At 40.0% G+C, this 15,427-nt stretch overlaps 1 protein-coding gene and 1 long non-coding RNA gene across 4 annotated transcripts in view; one reads left to right on the top strand and one right to left on the bottom strand.

The window, feature by feature from the left end:
• Positions 1 to 15,427, bottom strand: part of LOC143770137 (sulfotransferase 2B1-like) — a 209,770-nt gene that overhangs the window by 46,190 nt on the left and 148,153 nt on the right. The window lies entirely within an intron of this gene.
• On the top strand, positions 1,829 to 3,837 carry LOC143770139 (uncharacterized). Its single transcript, XR_013214553.1, has 3 exons — positions 1,829 to 1,953; positions 2,447 to 2,907; positions 3,239 to 3,837. It is a non-coding gene; the product is annotated as an uncharacterized LOC143770139 (long non-coding RNA).

Below are 15,427 nucleotides of genomic sequence, written 5' to 3'. Positions count from 1 at the left end.
AGGCTTTCTATGGCCCACTGAATGAGAGAGGTGGCACACCCAGGAGTCAAGACTGGCACACAAGCTGAAAGGGCAATATTACTCTCCCACTGTTTTTTTAAGTTTTTTTTTTATTATTTTCAGGGAGACTTTAGAAACCAAATAATATTAAAAAAACCAAAAAAATAAATAGGCTTTCTATGGCCCACTGAATGAGAGAGAGGTGGCACACCCAGGAGTCAAGACTGGCACACAAGCTGAAAGGGCAATATTACTCTCCCACTGTTTTTTTTTTTTTTTTTTTTTTTTCAGGGAGACTTTAGAAACCAAATAATAAGAAAAAAAATAAATAAATAAATAGGCTTTCTATAGCCCACTGAATGAGAGATAGCACACACAGCAGTGGCACACAAGCCCTGACTGAGGCCAATATTTTTCTCCCACTGATTGATGTAGTGTTTTTGTGTTGAGGTAGATTTTAGAACACAAATCAAGGAAAAAAAAAAATGCTTTCTATGGCCCACTGAATGAGAGAGGTGGCACACCCAGGAGTCAAGACTGGCACACAAGCTGAAAGGGCAATATTACTCTCCCACTGTTTTTTTATGTATTTTTTGTTTTTTAAGGGAGACTTTAGAAACCCAATAATATTTAAAAAAAAATAAATAGGCTTTCTATGGCCCACTGAATGAGAGAGGTGGCACACCCAGGAGTCAAGACTGGCACACAAGCTGAAAGGGCAATATTACTCTCCCACTGTTTTTTTAAGTTTTTTTTTTTTTATTTTCAGGGAGACTTTAGAAACCAAATAATATTAAAAAAACCAAAAAAATAAATAGGCTTTCTATGGCCCACTGAATGAGAGAGAGGTGGCACACCCAGGAGTCAAGACTGGCACACAAGCTGAAAGGGCAATATTACTCTCCCACTGTTTTTTTTTTTTTTTTTTTTTTCAGGGAGACTTTAGAAACCAAATAATAAGAAAAAAAATAAATAAATAAATAGGCTTTCTATAGCCCACTGAATGAGAGATAGCACACACAGCAGTGGCACACAAGCCCTGACTGAGGCCAATATTTTTCTCCCACTGATTGATGTAGTGTTTTTGTGTTGAGGTAGATTTTAGAACACAAATCAAGGAAAAAAAAAAAATGCTTTCTATGGCCCACTGAATGAGAGATAGCACACACAGCAGTGGCACACAAGCCCTGACTGAGGCCAATATTTTTCTCCCACTGATTGATGTAGTGTTTTTGTGTTGAGGTAGATTTTAGAACACAAATCAAGGAAAAAAAAAAATGCTTTCTATGGCCCACTGAATGAGAGAGGTGGCACACCCAGGAGTCAAGACTGGCACACAAGCTGAAAGGGCAATATTACTCTCCCACTGTTTTTTTATGTATTTTTTGTTTTTTAAGGGAGACTTTAGAAACCCAATAATATTTAAAAAAATAAATAAATAGGCTTTCTATGGCCCACTGAATGAGAGAGGTGGCACACCCAGGAGTCAAGACTGGCACACAAGCTGAAAGGGCAATATTACTCTCCCACTGTTTTTTTAAGTTTTTTTTTTTTTATTTTCAGGGAGACTTTAGAAACCAAATAATATTAAAAAAAACAAAAAAATAAATAGGCTTTCTATGGCCCACTGAATGAGAGAGAGGTGGCACACCCAGGAGTCAAGACTGGCACACAAGCTGAAAGGGCAATATTACTCTCCCACTGTTTTTTTTTTTTTTTTTTTTCCAGGGAGACTTTTGAAACCAAATAATAAGAAAAAAAATAAATAAAGAAATAGGCTTTCTATAGCCCACTGAATGAGAGATAGCACACACAGCAGTGGCACACAAGCCCTGACTGAGGCCAATATTTTTCTCCCACTGATTGATGTAGTGTTTTTGTGTTGAGGTAGATTTTAGAACACAAATCAAGGAAAAAAAAAAAATGCTTTCTATGGCCCACTGAATGAGAGAGGTGGCACACCCAGGAGTCAAGACTGGCACACAAGCTGAAAGGGCAATATTACTCTCCCACTGTTTTTTTATGTATTTTTTGTTTTTTAAGGGAGACTTTAGAAACCCAATAATATTTAAAAAAAAATAAATAGGCTTTCTATGGCCCACTGAATGAGAGAGGTGGCACACCCAGGAGTCAAGACTGGCACACAAGCTGAAAGGGCAATATTACTCTCCCACTGTTTTTTTATGTATTTTTTGTTTTTTAAGGGAGACTTTAGAAACCCAATAATATTTAAAAAAAAAAAAAATAGGCTTTCTATGGCCCACTGAATGAGAGAGGTGGCACACCCAGGAGTCAAGACTGGCACACAAGCTGAAAGGGCAATATTACTCTCCCACTGTTTTTTTAAGTTTTTTTTTTTTTATTTTCAGGGAGACTTTAGAAACCAAATAATATTAAAAAAACCAAAAAAATAAATAGGCTTTCTATGGCCCACTGAATGAGAGAGAGGTGGCACACCCAGGAGTCAAGACTGGCACACAAGCTGAAAGGGCAATATTACTCTCCCACTGTTTTTTTTTTTTTTTTTTTTTCAGGGAGACTTTAGAAACCAAATAATAAGAAAAAAAATAAATAAATAAATAGGCTTTCTATAGCCCACTGAATGAGAGATAGCACACACAGCAGTGGCACACAAGCCCTGACTGAGGCCAATATTTTTCTCCCACTGATTGATGTAGTGTTTTTGTGTTGAGGTAGATTTTAGAACACAAATCAAGGAAAAAAAAAAAATGCTTTCTATGGCCCACTGAATGAGAGATAGCACACACAGCAGTGGCACACAAGCCCTGACTGAGGCCAATATTTTTCTCCCACTGATTGATGTAGTGTTTTTGTGTTGAGGTAGATTTTAGAACACAAATCAAGGAAAAAAAAAAAATGCTTTCTATGGCCCACTGAATGAGAGAGGTGGCACACCCAGGAGTCAAGACTGGCACACAAGCTGAAAGGGCAATATTACTCTCCCACTGTTTTTTTATGTATTTTTTGTTTTTTAAGGGAGACTTTAGAAACCCAATAATATTTAAAAAAAAATAAATAGGCTTTCTATGGCCCACTGAATGAGAGAGGTGGCACACCCAGGAGTCAAGACTGGCACACAAGCTGAAAGGGCAATATTACTCTCCCACTGTTTTTTTAAGTTTTTTTTTTATTATTTTCAGGGAGACTTTAGAAACCAAATAATATTAAAAAAACCAAAAAAATAAATAGGCTTTCTATGGCCCACTGAATGAGAGAGAGGTGGCACACCCAGGAGTCAAGACTGGCACACAAGCTGAAAGGGCAATATTACTCTCCCACTGTTTTTTTTTTTTTTGTTTTTTTTTCAGGGAGACTTTAGAAACCAAATAATAAGAAAAAAAATAAATAAATAAATAGGCTTTCTATAGCCCACTGAATGAGAGATAGCACACACAGCAGTGGCACACAAGCCCTGACTGAGGCCAATATTTTTCTCCCACTGATTGATGTAGTGTTTTTGTGTTGAGGTAGATTTTAGAACACAAATCAAGGAAAAAAAAAAAAATGCTTTCTATGGCCCACTGAATGAGAGAGGTGGCACACCCAGGAGTCAAGACTGGCACACAAGCTGAAAGGGCAATATTACTCTCCCACTGTTTTTTTATGTATTTTTTGTTTTTTAAGGGAGACTTTAGAAACCCAATAATATTTAAAAAAATAAATAAATAGGCTTTCTATGGCCCACTGAATGAGAGAGGTGGCACACCCAGGAGTCAAGACTGGCACACAAGCTGAAAGGGCAATATTACTCTCCCACTGTTTTTTTAAGTTTTTTTTTTTTTATTTTCAGGGAGACTTTAGAAACCAAATAATATTAAAAAAAACAAAAAAATAAATAGGCTTTCTATGGCCCACTGAATGAGAGAGAGGTGGCACACCCAGGAGTCAAGACTGGCACACAAGCTGAAAGGGCAATATTACTCTCCCACTGTTTTTTTTTTTTTTTTTTTTTTTCAGGGAGACTTTAGAAACCAAATAATAAGAAAAAAAATAAATAAATAAATAGGCTTTCTATAGCCCACTGAATGAGAGATAGCACACACAGCAGTGGCACACAAGCCCTGACTGAGGCCAATATTTTTCTACCACTGATTGATGTAGTGTTTTTGTGTTGAGGTAGATTTTAGAACACAAATCAAGGAAAAAAAAAAATGCTTTCTATGGCCCACTGAATGAGAGATAGCACACACAGCAGTGGCACACAAGCCCTGACTGAGGCCAATATTTTTCTACCACTGATTGATGTAGTGTTTTTGTGTTGAGGTAGAATTTAGAACACAAATCACGGAAAAAATAAATAGGCTTTCTATGGCCCACTCAGTGAGAGATGGCACACACAGGGATGGCACTGTAGCAGAAATGCCAATCTTAATCTCCCACAAAAAAAAAAAAAAAAACAGGGACTGTCCTACAATTACTATCTCCCTGCAGTAATCTAAGCCAGGTATGGCAGGCAGCAATAGGAGTGGACTGATGCACAAATTAAATAAAAAGTGTGGACAAACAAAAAAGATAGCTGTGCAGAAAGGAACAAGAGGATATGTGCTTTGAAAAAAGCAGTTGGTTTCCACAGTGGCGTACACACAGCAATACAGCTATCACGGAGCCTTCTAGGGCAGCCCAATGAGCTACAGCGCTGAGGAAAAAAAAAAAAAAAAATAGCTTCCACTGTTCCTGCACACCGAAGGTGGTGTTGGACAGTGGAAATCGCTACAGCACAAGCGGTTTGGTGGTTAGTGGACCCTGCCTAACGCTCTCCCTGCTTCTGACGAAGCGGCAGCAACCTCTCCCTAAGCTCAGATCAGCAGCAGTAAGATGGCGGTCGGCGGGAACGCCCCTTTATAGCCCCTGTGACGCCGCAGACAGCAAGCCAATCACTGCAATGCCCTTCTCTAAGATGGTGGGGACCAGGATCTATGTCATCACGCTGCCCACACTCTGCGTTCACCTTCATTGGCTGAGAAATGGCGCTTTTCGCGTCATTGAAACGCGACTTTGGCGCGAAAGTCGCGTACCGCATGGCCGACAAGCACAGGGGTCGGATCGGGTTTCATGAGACGCCGACTTAGCCAAAAGTCGGCGACTTTTGAAAATGATCGACCCGTTTCGCTCAACCCTAATCACCACAAAAAGGGCCTCCATTCTTCAAAAGCCAGTTTTAAGGCTAATAACTCCTGATTCCCAACATCATAATTTCTCTCAGCAGAAGAACATTTCTTAGAGAAAAATGCACAAGGTCTCAAGTTAGTCACTGTGGCAGGTCCCTGAGACCACACTGTCCCCTCTTCCACCCCCGATGAGTCTACCTCAACAATGAATGTTCAGACGGATCGGACTAGACTAACACAGGAGCAGACTTAAAACATTTTTTCATAGAAGAAAATGCTGTAACTGCCGAGACTGACCAGTTTTTAAGATCAGCACCCTTATGAATGAGATCAGTGAGAGGCTTGACCACCTGAGAAAACCCTTTAATAAATCTCCGATAATAATTAGCAAACCACAAAAAGCGCTGAAGACGTCTCAGGTCTTTTGGTTGCACCGAATTAACAATAGCCTGTACCTTTCCAGGGTCCATGCAAAACCCTTTAGCTGACAGAATGACCCCAAGAAAGAACAGCTCTTGGACAAAAATACACACTTCTCAGGTTTAGCGAACAGCAAATTCTCCCATGACCTCTGGAGAACTGCACATAGATGATCCAAATGAGATTCCTTATCAGGTGAAAATACCAGGATGTCATCTAAATATATGACCACAAAGCGCCCGATGAAGTTGGAAAAAACATTATTAATGAAATCCTGAAACATAGCTGGCGCATTGGTGAGACCAAAGGGAATAACCAAATTTTCAAACAAATCCTCAGAGGTAAGAAATGCCGTTTTCCACTCATCCTCCTCCCAAATACAAATAAGATTATATGCTCCCCTGAGGTCTAACCTGGAAAACCACTTAGCCCCAGACAGTTGCTTGAAAAGATCAGGGATATGCGTGAAAGGGTAAGTATTTCTCACCGTAATCTTATTAAGTTCAAGAAAATCGAGGCACAGGAGAAACAGAGGGATGGATGTGTCCTTTACGTAAACTTTCAGAAACATTCTCCTGCATAGCGGAATGTTCCAGGCCAGAAAGATTGTACAGATAGGTCTTGGGCAATTTAGCACCCGGAACAAGATTGATAGTGCATAGGAGCAATGTGGTGGTAAAACCTCAGCCTCTTTTTCGGAAAATATGTCCTTAAAATCCTTCAGGCATTCCGGAATACCATCCAGATCAGCTGACGACACCAATACAGTAGAAAGAAAACCTTTAGAACTGATTTGGGTAGGTGAGAGGCTCTGGACTGATGTCTAAGGGGTAAGGTTTCTCCTTGTGGAGAGTGACATACCAGGTCCGGCTTGTCAAAGTAAGGAGGCTTGTTCGCCGTGCAATGCTCCTCTGGAAAATTTAATATGCAAATTGCCTTTTCAGAGACAAAGAGGACTTGAGCTCTATAGCACCACCTGTTGGAAGCACCCTCACCTAGCCAAATCAGTTCTCATGCTTTGCACTGACGAGGGCCAACAGCCCGAAACTCCGTACCTGCGAATTGAGATACTGATTTGGCTTTTATACCTAAGTCAAATTGAAAGAACCATTAAAGTGTTGATTGTGACTTGTGGGATCGCTACTTCCAACAGGTTGCACTATAGAGTTCAAGTCCTCTTTTTCTCTGAAAGGCAATTTTTAAATTACATTTCCCAGAGGAGCATTGTATGGTGAATAAGCCTCCTTACCTTGACAAGTTAGAGGTGGTATGTCACTCACCACAAGGAGAAACCTTACCCCTTAGACCTCAGTTTAGAGCCTCTCAACTAGCCAAATCAGTTCTCATGCTTCGCACTGAGGAAGTCCAACAGCCCTAAACACTGTGTCTGCAAATTGAGATACTGGTTTGGCTTTTATCCTAAGTCATATTGCAAGACTTATTAAAGGGTTGATTGTGACTTGTAGGATCGCTACTTCCAACTGTTGGCGCTATAGAGTTCAAGTCCTCTTTTTCTCTGAAGAGGCAATTTGCATATTAAATTTCCCAGAGGAGCATTGCACGGCAAATAAGCCTCCTTACCTTGACAAGCCAGAGCTGGTTTGTCACTCTCCACAAGGAGAAACCTTAGACCTCAGTCCAGAACCTCTCACCTAGCCAAATCAGTTCTCCTGCTTTGCACTGATGAAGGCCAACAGCCCAAAACACTGTGTCTGTGAATTGAGATACTGATTTGGCTTTTATCCAAAGTCATATTGCAAGACTCGTTAAAGGGTTGATTGTGACTTGTAGGATCGCTACTTCCAACAGGTGGCGCTACAGTGCAAGTCCTCTTTTTCTCTGAAGAGGCAATTTGTAGATTAAATTTCGCAGAGGAGCATTGAACGGCGAATAAGCCTCCTGACCTTGACAAGCCACAGCTGATATGTCACTCTCCACAAGGAGAAACTGTACCACTTAGACCTCAGGATTAACCTGATTTGTAAATGGCGTAGAGGAAAAAAAAAAGTAAAAACGCCAGAATTAGGTTTTTTGGTCGCCGCGACATTGCATTAAAATGTAATAATGGGCGATCAAAAGATTGTATCTGCACCAAAATGGTATCATTAAAAATGTTACCTCAGCACGCAAAAACCAAGCCCTCACACAACTCGAGGTCACGAAAAATTGAGAAGCTGCAGGTATCGGAAAATGGCGTAATTTTTTTTTTTTGCAAAGTTTGGAATTTTTTTTCACCACTTAGATAAAAAAGAACCTAGAAATGTTTGGTGTCTATGAACTCATAATGACCTGGAGAATCATAATGGTGGGTCAGATTTAGCATTTAGTGAACCTAGTAAAAAAGCAAAACAAAAAACAAGTGTGGGATTGCATTTTTTTTTTAAAATTCACAACACTTGGAATTTTTTTCCCATTTTCTACTACTCGACATAGTAACACCAATGATATTGTTCAAAAGTAAAACTTGTCCCACAAGAAATAAGCCCTCACACGGCCATATTGACGGAAAAAATAAAAAGTTATGGCTCTGGTAAGAAGGGGAGCAAAAAAGGAAAACACAAAACTGAAAAAAACTCTGGAGATTAAGGCGTTAAAGGACCTTGAAATGGGACTTAGGATAAATGCCAAATCAGAATTCTAATTTGCAGACATAGTGTTTCTGGTTATTGTCCCTCGTCAGTGCAAAGTAAGAGAACTGATTTGGCTAGATGAGAGGCTCTGGACTGAGATCTAAGTAGTAATGTTTGTCCTTGTGGATAGTGACATATCTGTTCTGGCATACCAAGGTAACGAGGCTTATTTGCTATACAATTGTCCTCTGGGAAATTTAATATGCAAATTACCCCTTCAGAGAAACAGGACTTGAACTATGTATATAGCGCCACCTGTTGGAAGCAGCAATCCTACAAGTCACCATCGACCCTTTAAAAGGCCTTGAAATGGGACTTAGGATAAAAGCCAAACCAGAATCTCAATTTGCAGACACAGTGTTTCGGGGTATTGCCCCTCATTAGTGCAAAGTATGAGAACTGATTAGGCTAGGTTAGAGGCTCTGCACTGAGAACTAAGAGGTAATGTTTTTTTCGGAGGTACATGTCTGGGAAAAATTATTGTTAAACTAATTTATTAGGGGCCTAACTTTGTAAAGTCAGTCATAGCTGGGGTCGTTGGGAAGGCGTTGGGAATTCAAATCGTCATCGGCCATTACCTCTCTGAATATAGGGGTGTTGTACAGGACATCAGTTGACCACTATGATCTGAGTGTGGGTTTCTTTATCAGACACGTATTGAGAAAATGACCAAAATGCATGACAGGCATAGCCCGTCCTGGTGCAGGAACTGACACCCGGCCATGTCAGGCTATGTCCGTGAATGGATGTTAAGGGTTTAATGCACAAAACCGATCCTTTGTATGAAAGGTACAAATGGAAGCTGTGGGGTTCTCGATTTTGCTAATTTTACTAATTCCACTAATCTGTTCCTAAAATAGAAAATACATTATGCACCAACTACATTTTATGCTAAATAAATTGCAATACTAATTATTAGTTCTTCTAAATGATCGAGGGTTTACTAACAGGTCATTAATGTATGTAGAATTGTTAATCTGTGTGATCTTAATGTTAAAATCACATTTTTTGGTTAAAGCCCTGCTACCTCTGCTGTTTTGTGCAGCAGCCTGAGATAAACAGGTTAAATATGGGCCACCACAGCTCATGGGCCACTGGTGTGTGCTTGCTCCCAGGCAAAAATCTGCCAGTCAGTTCCTGAGTATAGATAAAAATGAACTTGAATCATAATCACATACACTTTCCATAACATTTCTACTATGCTTTCTGTACCTATTTGGCTTAGTAGAGAAGGTAAAGACAGTTAGCTTCTGAATATTTAGGCAGAGATGACTGCAAGTACAGAGTAACACACTTCAGGAAAGAGGTGATCTACAGTTCTCTATCCCAAATTGTAAGATGTGGAGAGGGTGATACACGCATAGCCTTATCTGTGTGTATGATGTTGCTGTTCTACGTTAACTTGTCTCAAGTAGTATAAGGCTATGCCCACAAGTTGCTTTTATGCTACTTTTTTGTGCAGCAAAACCTGATCTCTTAGCAGTAAAAAAAAAAGTCAGACAAAAAGCAGGTTTTTGGAATTTTGCTGCTTGTATTGCTGTGTTTTTGCTGCGTTTTTCAGGATTCCAAAGCTTAGCTTTGATTCATACAAGCAATAGTAATACAAAGTGTTAAATGACCAATAGCGTTGAGCATTCCGATACTGCAAATATCGGGTATCGGCCGATATTCGCTGTATCGGAATTCCGATACCGAGTTCCGATATTTTTGTGATATCGGAAATCGGAATCGGAAGTTCATATAAGTTCCCAGTCATCTTCGGCGTGTGCGGTGCATATGGTTCCCAGGGTCTGGAGGAGAGGAGACTCTCCTTCAGGCCCTGGGATCCATATTCATATAAAAAATAAAGAATAAAAATAAAAAATATGGATATACTCATCCCTCCGACGGCCCCTGGCTCTCAGCGGTGCAACCGGCAGCCTCCGTTCCTAAGAATGCAGTGAGTGTAGGACCTGCGATGACGTCGCGGTCTTGTGACTGGTCGCGTGACCGGTCGCGTGACCGCGCCATCATCGCAGGTCCTTCACTCACTGCATTCTTAGGAATGGAGGCAGACGCTTGCACCGCTGAGGTCCAGGGTCCGTCGGAGGGGTGAGTATATCCATATATTTTTTTTTTTATTCTTTATTTTTTACATGAATATGGATTCCAGGGCCTGAAGGAGAGTTTCCTCTCCTTCAGACCCTGAGAACCATCCAGGATCACTTCCGATATTTGTGTCCCATTGACTTGCATTGGTATCGGGTATCGGTATCGGCGATATCCGATATTTTTTGGATATCGGCCGATCTAATCCGATACTGATACTTTTGAATATTGAAAGGTATCGCTCAACACTAGTGACCAATGCAAGACATATGTAAAGCCATAAAACATGTTTTGAAAAAATGGCAATTTGCTCACACTATTAAGTGGAAAAGGTTTTTTAAGTAAAAAAAAATGAATGGAAACATATGCAATTGCAAATGTATAAGCAACAGGGGGTTGAATTGGTCAGGCTTAGTTTACTTAAAACATAGGCACTGCATGAGTTAGTCAGGTTGGACATTGTTTACTTTCACACATTGGTCAGGGCCATTGACTTGGTCAGATATTGTTCAGTTTCACACATTGGTTGGGCATTGTTTAGCTTTACACGTTGATTGGTCAATGAGTTGGTTAGGCATTGTTTGCTTTATCACATATCGCTAATTTAATTAAATTGTACTAATGCTACCTGCCAGGCTCAGGTGAAGACACCAAGATATTTTGATTTAGGGTATGTGCACACGTTGCGGATAAGGCTTAGGAATTTCTGGTGCGGATTCTGACTCTCCTGGCAGAAAACGCACCTGCGTTTTTTTGTGCGGTTCCGCAGAATTTTTTTGTGCGTTTTTGCTGTGGTTTTCTTGCGGATTTGCTGCGGTTTTTACCCCTGCGGTTTTCTATAATGGAATGGGTACAAAAACGCTGCAGATTCACAAAAAAGAAGTGACATGCTACTTCTATTAAACCGCAGCGTTTCCGCAGCGGATTTTCTGCAAAGTGTGCACAGCATTTTTTTTCTCATTGATTTACATTGTACTGTAAATCAATTGCAGATCTGCAGCGTTTCTGCACCTCAAAAAAAGCTGCGAATCCGCAGCGAATCTGCAACGTGTGCACATACCCTAAAAGTTGTGAAAAATGCCAAAAATAAGTGGGTTTCAAATATTGCTACACCTTCACTAAAACTGTTGCAAAAACTGATAACAATGCTGTTTGCTGCATTTATCTCCTTTTTGTCACGTATTCATTGCTTTCTATGGGTGAAAAAAATGCTGCAAAAACACTGAAAGAAATGACATGCTGCAGTATTCAAAAAAGCAGCAGTTTTCCAGTTCAATCAGGAAAATATAAACAAGTGTGTGTTAGGAGTCGAGTTCCCGCTGCACCACAGGGGGAATCTCGAGCCGTGTCTGCTGCGGTCTCCCATTCTGCATTGGCCGCAGTGGAGCCTGCTCAGTGGAGACGTCGGTCCCAGCGTCTCACTAAGTCTGATACACCGAGTCCGACACATCGCTGATCGGGTTGACAGATTACTGGGAGGGGCTGGTGAGGACCCAGCGGTCATGGTGCACATTGGCACAAATGACAAAGTTAGAGGTAGGTGGAAGGTCCTTAAAGATGATTTCAGGGAATTAGGCTGCAAGCTGAAAGCAAGGACCTCCAACGTGGTATTTTCCGAAATACTGCCTGTATCACGTGCCACGCCAGAGAGGCAACGGGAGATTAGGAAGGTTAATATGTGGCTCAAGAATTGGTGTAGGAAGGAGGGGTTTGGGTTCCTGCAGAACTGGGCCGACTTCTCAGTGGACTACAGGCTCTACGCTAGGGATGGGCTGCAACTCAATGGGGAAGGTGCAGCTGTGCTGGAGGAGAAAATGGCTAGAAGGTTGGAGGAGTGTTTAAACTAGGGATTGAGGGGGAGGGTATTCAATTTATAAAAGTGAAAAAAAAATATGACAAAACCAGCTCACCTACTAGGCATTTGTTGTGGGGAAGCCCGGATAACGTGCAGTCTTCACGTAAGGCAATGGAACAAAAGGAGGAGAAAATCCAGCTTCCAAAAATATCAAAATTTATTGAAGATAAAATCCAAGATCCAAAAACATGGTTCACAGGAGAAGAAATGGCAGCATGCTACATGTTTCGAACACTAAGTTCTTTTTCAAAGCTGCTCACCATGCACCAGAATGAGGTTTAAATAACAGCTGTGACTCATCACAGTGAATCAATCCACCACCTGATGCAACAGTGAATATATACAATAAAAACGCAATAATATCACAAAAAACAAAACACAGAAAAAATGTATAATGTGCACATATAAAAAAAAACCATATAATATAATTGAGCAATGCAAATCTCTCAGTAATGAAACATAATTTCCTTGCGAGCATTTAAACCCATGGGATAGCAAGTGTTAAGGCAAAACATCCAATAAGCTTCACGCGTCATTAGCCGTCTTTTCAGATCTCCTCCTCTGGGTGTCATTCCAAGCTTCTCAATACCAACAACCCGAAGGAATGCAGTGTTTCTTTGGTGACTGGTGATAAAATGCTTAGAGGCATAAGACACAGAGCGATTATTATTAGTGAGAACAATAATATCAGTAATATGTTCAGAGATACGTGTCTTTAACATGCGAGTAGTGCAGCCTATGTAGCTTAATTTACATTTAATGCATGTTATCATATAAACTACATTCTTGCTATTACAATTAATAAATTGCTGGATTTTATGTTCTTGTTTATCACTGCTATCAGAAAAAGAATGCGTAACAGCAGAGTGGGCACATGTGCAACATTTGGAAGCGCCGCAATGATAAAAACCTCTATGATGTAGCCATGTGTGGGAGTTTTTACTAGATTTAAATAGGCTGGGTGAGAGAATGTCAGACAAAGTAGTGGCTTTTTTTGCAATCACCTGACAGCCAGAAGACAAAATTTCGGAGAGGATCTCATCCTCGTATAAAATGGGAATGTTTTTCAAAATAAGAGACTTTATGTCGTTGTACTGAGGGCTATATTTAATAGAGCAAAAAGTTTTTTGATTTTGATATAATTTATTCTCCTTATTTTTTGGTAACAGCAACAACAGGTCTCTTGATAGAGCTAAAAACATAGTACAACAAAAAAAACGCAGCGATATGCTGTTATGTGCCCACTCTGCTGTTACGCATTCTTTTTCTGATAGCAGTGATAAACAAGAACATAAAATCCAGCAATTTATTAATTGTAATAGCAAGAATGTAGTTTATATGATAACATGCATTAAATGTAAATTAAGCTACATAGGCTGCACTACTCGCATGTTAAAGACACGTATCTCTGAACATATTACTGATATTATTGTTCTCACTAATAATAATCGCTCTGTGTCTTATGCCTCTAAGCATTTTATCACCAGTCACCAAAGAAACACTGCATTCCTTCGGGTTGTTGGTATTGAGAAGCTTGGAATGACACCCAGAAGAGGAGATCTGAAAAGACGGCTAATGACGCGTGAAGCTTATTGGATGTTTTGCCTTAACACTTGCTATCCCATGGGTTTAAATGCTCGCAAGGAAATTATGTTTCATTACTGGGAGATTTACATTGCTCAATTATATTATATGGTTTTTTTTATATGTGCACATTATACATTTTTTCTGTGTTTTGTTTTTTGTGATATTATTGCGTTTTTATTGTATATATTCACTGTTGCATCAGGTGGTGGATTGATTCACTGTGATGAGTCACAGCTGTTATTTAAACCTCATTCTGGTGCATGGTGAGCAGCTTTGAAAAAGAACTTAGTGTTCGAAACATGTAGCATGCTGCCATTTCTTCTCCTGTGAACCATGTTTTTGGATCTTGGATTTTATCTTCAATAAATTTTGATATTTTTGGAAGCTGGATTTTCTCCTCCTTTTATTCAATTTATAGGAGGGGAAGATAGGGCAGATAGAGACCTGGGCACAAATAAGGAAGTTGGGGGTGGCGGTGGCATGGGGGGTGGGGTTAGAACAGTTAATAATTTAAGAAAGAATAGAGGTACAGAGAGGAACATCAAGTGTATGTATACTAATGCCAGAAGCCTCGCCAACAAAATGGACGAATTAGAATTAATGTTGTTGGAGCATAATTATGACATGGTGGGGATATCTGAAACATGGCTGGATGAGAGCCATGACTGGGCTGTTAACTTGCAGGGCTATAGCCTGTTCAGAAATGACCGTACAGATAAGCGAGGGGGTGGGGTGTGTCTATATGTAAAATCGTCCTTAAAACCCATCCTGCGTGATAATATAGGTGAATTTAATGAAAATGTAGAGTCCCTGTGGGTGGAGATAAGGGGAGGGGGAAAAATAATAAATTACTGATAGGGGTTTGTTATAAATCTCCAAAAATAATGGAAGCAATGGAGAATATCCTCGTAAAGCAAAGAGATGAAGCTGTGACTCAAGGAGAAGTCATTATTATGGGGGACTTCAACTACCCTGAAATAGATTGGGGAACAGAAACCTGCAGTTCCAGCAAAGGTAATCAGTTTTTGACAACTATGAGAGACAATTACCTTTCACAACTGGTTCAGGACCCAACAAGAAGGGGGGCACTGCTAGACCTAATACTAACCAACAGGCCAGACCGCATATCAAATATAAGGGTTGGGGGTCACTTGGGGAATAGTGATCACAAAATAATAAGTTTTCATGTATCCTTTAATAAGATGTGTAGTAGAGGGGTGACAAGGACACTAAACTTCAGGAGGGCAAATTTCCAATGGATGAGAGGTGATCTTGGTGCAATTAACTGGGATGATATCCTGAGACATAAAAATACTCAAAGAAAATGGGAGACGTTTATTAGCATCCTGGATAGGACCTGTGCACAGTATATACCATATGGAAATAAACATACTAGAAATAGGAGGAAACCAATATGGCTAAATAGAGCTGGAAGGGGTGCAATAAGTGACAAAAAGAAAGCATTTAGAGAATTAAAGGAAGTGGGTAGTGATGAGGCACTAAATAAATATAGAAAATTAAATAAATTCTGTAAAAAGCAAATCAAGGCAGCAAAAATTGAGACAGAGAGACTCATTGCCAGAGAGAGTAAAAATAATCCCAAAATATTCTTTAACTACATAATATAGTAAGAAACTAAAAAATGAAAGTGTTGGCCCCCTTAAAAATAGTCTGGGGGAAATGGTGGATGAGGATGAGGAAAAAGCCAATATGCTAAA

The sequence above is a fragment of the Ranitomeya variabilis genome, chromosome 4 (assembly GCF_051348905.1).
Source record: "Ranitomeya variabilis isolate aRanVar5 chromosome 4, aRanVar5.hap1, whole genome shotgun sequence".
In the NCBI taxonomy this organism is placed as follows: domain Eukaryota; kingdom Metazoa; phylum Chordata; class Amphibia; order Anura; family Dendrobatidae; genus Ranitomeya; species Ranitomeya variabilis.
This window is presented reverse-complemented; position numbering and strand designations above follow the sequence as displayed.